At 42.9% G+C, this 6,000-nt stretch overlaps 1 protein-coding gene across 8 annotated transcripts in view; it reads left to right on the top strand.

Moving 5' to 3' along the window:
* The first annotated feature begins 305 nt into the window (after positions 1–305).
* EPB41 (erythrocyte membrane protein band 4.1) overlaps positions 306–6,000 on the top strand; it is a 175,484-nt gene continuing 169,789 nt past the window's right edge. For 4 of the 8 annotated variants that reach the window (XM_070763854.1, XM_070763862.1, XM_070763848.1 and 1 more), the window contains exon 1: positions 345–511. The gene's annotated coding sequence lies outside the window, so the exon portion shown is untranslated. Of the gene's footprint in view, positions 517–6,000 lie in introns of all 8 variants that reach the window. The other 4 variants (XM_070763861.1, XM_070763864.1, XM_070763845.1 and 1 more) reach the window with 4 other exon arrangements.

Genomic DNA, 6,000 nt, shown 5'->3' with positions numbered 1-6,000 from the left:
GAAAGAAAAACAAGAGCAAATACCGTAAAGGAGAGGGATTAAAAAAAAATAAAAACCAAGCCCCCCCCCAAAAAACCCCTTGACTCCTGATTTTTGCCCTTCCTTTGGAGCCAGACATTTAACTCGGTTTCTCCTTGGGGGGGGGGAACGAAAACAAACCCAGGGTTGCCCGCTTCGCCTCTGACGTCACGCCTTCACCTGCGGCCACCCGCCAGCTCCGGGAAGGCCGGGCTCCTGAGGGAAAAATGAAAGGCAGGACCGCTAGCCAATGACGCCCGCGAGCGGTCGGGACGGGGCGTGGCCCCGGGCGCCGGAGTGACGTCAGAAGAGGTAGGTGGGCCACCCGGAGCAGGTGGCAGAAGGACGCTCTCTGGAAGGCGAACAAGGGGGGGAAAGCGCGGAACTGCCGGGGGTGTTTTTCTTTCCCCGCCTCCTTTTTCAAAAGGGCGAAGAAGAAGTGCAGAACTTTCCCACGGCCGTCGGGCTCCCTCCGGCCTGCCGGGAGAAGAAGGTAAGGTAGGGTTTTTTTGCCAAGGACCAGGTGGGATCCCGGGGGTGGGGAAAGAGTTTTGCCAGCTGGAAAGGATGAAGGATGCGCATCATTGTATGGGGGCGGGAGAAGCGGGGATTCCCTCCTTTCCAAAAGTCGTTGCAGGTGGGGGCAAAAAGGGAGGGGGTGTCTGTGGAAAAGAGAATATTTTTATTTTTTAATCTTTTTTAAATTCTTTCTTTCCTTTTCCCTTTCCTTCTTTTTTTCCTTCCCTCCCTCCTTTCTTTTTCTGTCTGGCTGTCTGCCTTCCTACCATCTCTTCCTTCCTTCCTTCCTTCCTCCCTCCCTTCCCCAAAGCTGGTACCGGTATTTCCTACATTATTGCGGGGAGAGGAGGCCAGCGTGACTGAAAAAAAAAAAAAAAAGACCGGGGGGGATTTCCCCCTATCGGAGGGGAGTCAATCCGGCTCCCTGTTTTTTTAGTTACGCACCGAACGGGGGGGGGGATGCAAACCCAAGGAAACTTGTGAAACTTGCTTGAATTTTGCTTTTTTTCTTTTCTGGCGAGGCTGCTGGGATGACTTTGCATTTCGAGCGGCCCCGGGTGCGCGTGACGTTCCCCGGGGCCATTAATCAGCAGAAAAAAAATGCTTTATGGGGGGGGGACACAAAATAAAAACAAACATCGAAAAGATTCCGAGTTGCCAAGGGACAGGGAGCTATTACTGGCCCCCTGCGTTTGCCCTTGCTTCTTTTGGGGGCGTTCGTTGACGCTGGGGAGGACGTGGGTGTAACCCGGTGGCCAAATTTGTTTAATTTTTAAAAAAAAAAATCTGGGGGGGTGTTGAGTCTGGGGGAGGGAGGCTTTTCCTGTTGGCATTGTTTACGAAATGGCATCGGCTCCATCACATACATGGAGCACTCCATGCGTTTGGTAAAAAGAGCTGCAGCCTATGAAAGCTTTGCGCCTCTTCCTAAAATTTGTCAATGGTGGGAAAAATGCCACTGGGCCCTTGATGGTCCACGCCTTGCTCAGCACAGAAATGTTTCTTTTCCCTTCCCTTTTCCACGGGTAAAAAATACATACTGGGAAGAAACAACTGTTTACCTTCCCAAATCAGCTGATTGAGCTCTTACTGTTGCTCCTGCCATCTTCCTTCATCTTCCTTATTTTGATTGCAAAAGGTTTATTATCCCTTACCACTTTTGAGTTTTACAACATTCACCAAATTCCAGCCAAAAACTAAATTGCATCGGGTTTGCCTTGAGGAATTTATCCTGGGGAACATCTGGACTCTTGGATCCTATCTGGGTGCATTTTGTTCTCTGGCTTTGGAATTCAATCAACAACAGGGTGGAAAGCCAAACAAACTTTTCTTACAAGAGACCTGCTGCCATCCCAATTTTCAGTGCAAGTTAAAGGTAGTGTAGCTGTAATACACAACTGGGGACAATAATAATAAAAACCATCTTGCAAAGAAATTTGTTTAATTATTAAACAGTGCCTATGGTCACCCCACTTGCAGATAGGTGACTGACCTGGGTGACTTTACAATATTAGAAAAGTCATAACAAATATAAATCCATAAAAACCCGCTTTATGGCAGCAGCAATGCAATATTTATTTATTAAATCTGGTGGGGAGCAGCCTGGGGCAGAAACTAAGAAAGGATCTTGGTTTCTTCAAAAAACCAGGAAATGCTAAGGATGATCATCCCCCATCATTTAGAATCCCGCTTGAGTCTGATATGGCAATCTCCCCCCCCCACAAAAAAAAGAGACTTGTGTTACTTTAAAAATTAATGCTGGTTTGGTAATACAGTAACTTTGCTGAATGGCGATTGCTTTTTTTTTTTGCATGCCTGTAATGTATCCTTAGCTGGCAAGTACTGTATACCCCTAGATGGAGAGAATGCTCTCAAGTACTGACCGTACCAATCATGAAACTAGGATCTTGGATTTGACAAGCTCAGAGCAAAGCAACCCTGAAACCTAGGAGCCTCTGCAGGCCGGCTAGGACATGTCAACTTTATGGTGCACATCGCTGAAGGATCAGTACTGTATTCCTAAATTGGTCTCATACGTCACAGCCGCTGCTAAGAAGCGTTCTCATAGGTGATACAGGTAGAGATTTTTAGCCCTGAAAGAATGCCTGGTTTGTTTTACTTGAGATCAGTTTGGAAGTTCTAATGTTGGGATATTTGAACTGCTTGTTGTGTAATTACTGGCTGTCATTTGCATAAGGAGCTTTGCAAACCTGGAAGTGGATATTTTAATTGGAGCTTTTCCTTCTGGAGCCCTGCTGTATGGATATTTCTTTCTTATGCATCCTGTTTCTTGTTCATCTCCATTTTTTCCTCTCAAAAGATGAGAAAATCCCTCCTACTATTAATATACTGCTCAAAAAAATAAAGGGAACACACTAATAACACATCCTAGATCTGTAGTCTCATTGAATATTTCATTTGCACAACTATTCCATTTGCACAACAGCATGTGAAATTGATTGTCAATCAGTGTTGTTTCCTAAGTGGACAGTTTGATTTCACAAAAGTTTGATTTACTTGGAGTTATACTGTGTTGTTTAAGTTTTCTCTTTATTTTTTTGAGCAGGGTATAAAATTAGGTGTTTGCCACTAGCACATTTCACTAGATTATTTTCCTTTGTGTTTCCCTTATAATTGAAGAACTCTCACTTGTTAGTAGTTGTATTATACTGTCGGGGTTAAATTGTGAAGATGGTAACACTATAGTATACTTTGTATACTATGGGGTTGTTCATATCTATCAGTTATTTACTTCATATTTGTGGGGAATTTTAATACGGGGAGGGTTATGTATTCCCAGAATGCAGAAATTCTGTTTTGCTTTTACATTTCTGTTGCACAACAAACATTGGTTCAATCGGAAATACCAGGCATGGCCGGCAGCAGAGGAAAATAGGAAGGATTGTCTGAATGATGCAGCATGATTTTTAAAAGTGACATTGGAACTCTTCAAGTAAGCAAATGATCTTGGACTGGCTTCTTATTTAATTTTGCAGAAACTTTTCGGAAATTTTGCAGAAACTCAGATTCTGTCATGTGATGTTGTGCTTCATGAGTTGTTATGTTGGAAACACTGCTGCATAACCACACCCAGTCCTGTGGAAAAGTGTGTGGGTTACGTCCTGGGGATTTCTCAGGGAAATACAAAAACTTCATTTACATGCATGGGCAAGGCTGTGGAGAGGGGGAGAGAGAAATGTCAATGGGGAAACCAGATTCACTTAACCACAATACTAACTTAACATCTGCAGTGATTCACTGGCAAGAAAGGTCATAAAGTGGAACAAAACTGTATTCTCACTTGGCAACATAAATTTTGGGTGCAATTGTGGCTGTAAGTCCAAGACTTCTGTGTGATACACACTGTGCCTTTGAGTAGGTTTGGGTGGAGTTTAATATTGAAGAATTACAGTATGGGCTAGGATCTTGCATAAATCCAGTCTGCAAACCCAGAAATAAGTTTATGGACTATTGATTGAATACTGAATAGTTTTTTTTATTGTCCTTCCTTCTCTAGTACCTTAGTATGATCTTTAATTACTTTTAAAACAGGAAATAATTAAATAGTATGTTTTTACCCATAAATACTTTAATCATGATCTAGAACTGAACTTTTATAGCAATTAAAGAAAATTGAGCTACTTGCCTAATCTGTTGCCATACTGAACCTTGTGGGTTTGGTACAAAACCTTAAAATGTTTTGAAATAAGAGGGGAGAGTGCAGGTTGTGTTTGCTGGAAGGAATCCCAAGATTTTGCAAAAGTTAGCCATGCTGATTAGAGAAGAAGATTTTAGCAGATCTAGATGCCAGGAGATAATGGAGTGAGTTTGGCTGACAAACATACGGGAATCCATTCCTGATTATGACACATTTAGAAATGGAACAGTTTAGACTGGAAAAAGAAACACATTGAAAATGGAAAGATAAAACCATGCAGAATTATCAAAGAGTAATCCTGGTCTTTCAGCTGCTCATTTATAATTCCCCTGACACCTGAAAGATATGCCTCGTAGGAATAACAATAGCCCTTAGACTTATATACCGCTTTACAGTGCTTTTACAGCCCTCTCTAAGCAGTTTACAGAGTCATGCTATTGCCCTCTACAACCTGGATCCTCATTTTACCCACCTCGGAAGGATTAAAGGCTTGAGCCCAGTGAGATTTTTAACTGCCAAATTGCAGGCAGCCGGCAGGCAGAAGAAATATCCTGCAGTACTGCACTCTAGCCACTGTGCTACTATGATAGTCTCACGGTCTTAACAGTGTTTTAACTTTCAGCACTTCAGCTCAGCAGGTCTTTATGATAGAACAATGTTTCTCAAGCCTGGCTAGGGAATTTTGGGAGTTGAAGTCCACACACCATAAAGTTCTCAAGTTTGAAAATCTCCTTCACTCACAACAGAATACCCTGTGCAACTAGACTTGAAATCCTAGGTTTAGAAAGCTTAGAACTATACTGCCTTAAACACGACTGAAGCATAGCCCATAAAATCATATGCTACAATGTCCTTCCTGTCAACGACTACTTCAGCTTTAACCATAACAACACACGAGCACACAACAGATACCAACTTAAAGTAAACCGCTCCAAACTCGACTGCAGGAAATATGACTTTAGTAATAGAGTAGTTAATGCATGGAACTCACTACCTGACTGTAGAATCATCGCTTAACCCCCATAACTTTACCGTTAGACTATCCACTGTTGACCTGACCTGATTCCTAAGGTCAGTAAGGGGTGTGAATAAGTGCACCAGCGTGCCTACTGTCCCGTCCCAATGTTTCTCTATTATTAGTACCAATATCATTATTATATCTTTGTGTACTACCAATTCGTAACGGTCAAAATCAGATTAGTTGAGACTGCAGGCTTTTGATGTTAAAAATTAGATTTAAAATCTATGTTGTCCTATCTTTGTTTGTTCAGAAGTAAACCCTGTTGAGTTCAGTGAGACTTATTCCCAGGTCAGTGTTTGCAGTAGGGTGGGCAAACATAAGACTCTTCATATTTGGATTCTCTACCATTTTGATGGCACAAATACACACAAGCTGTCCTTTATACCTCATATCACAAGAGCTTATCCTATTTCGGTTAAATATTTGAGTAGTCAGGGCTGCTTTTAGGTAGGGGGGGAAGGGAAATGGTTTGCTTGAGAGCTGCATAAGAGAAAGCACACAGGCATCCAACAGACATCATAAGAAGTGGAAGGCTGGGTTTGGGGGGCTACGTTTCCCTTGAAGCAGGGGTGAAATTCTACATTTTCCCCTACCGTTCTGTGAGCATGGCTTGGTGGGCGTGGCAGGGGAAGGATACTGCAAAATCCCCATTGCCACCCTGGGGCAGTCAGAGGTGATATTTCCCTGGTTCTCTGAACTACCGTATTTTTGGGAGTATAAGATGCAGCTTAGCTTTTGGGGAGGAAAATAGGGAAAAGAATCTGCTTGCAGGTATCCATCTGGC

This window comes from Erythrolamprus reginae, chromosome 11 (assembly GCF_031021105.1).
Source record: "Erythrolamprus reginae isolate rEryReg1 chromosome 11, rEryReg1.hap1, whole genome shotgun sequence".
Classification (NCBI taxonomy): domain Eukaryota; kingdom Metazoa; phylum Chordata; class Lepidosauria; order Squamata; family Dipsadidae; genus Erythrolamprus; species Erythrolamprus reginae.
The sequence above is the reverse complement of the archived record's forward strand: the minus strand, read 5'-3'. Positions and strand labels throughout refer to the sequence as shown.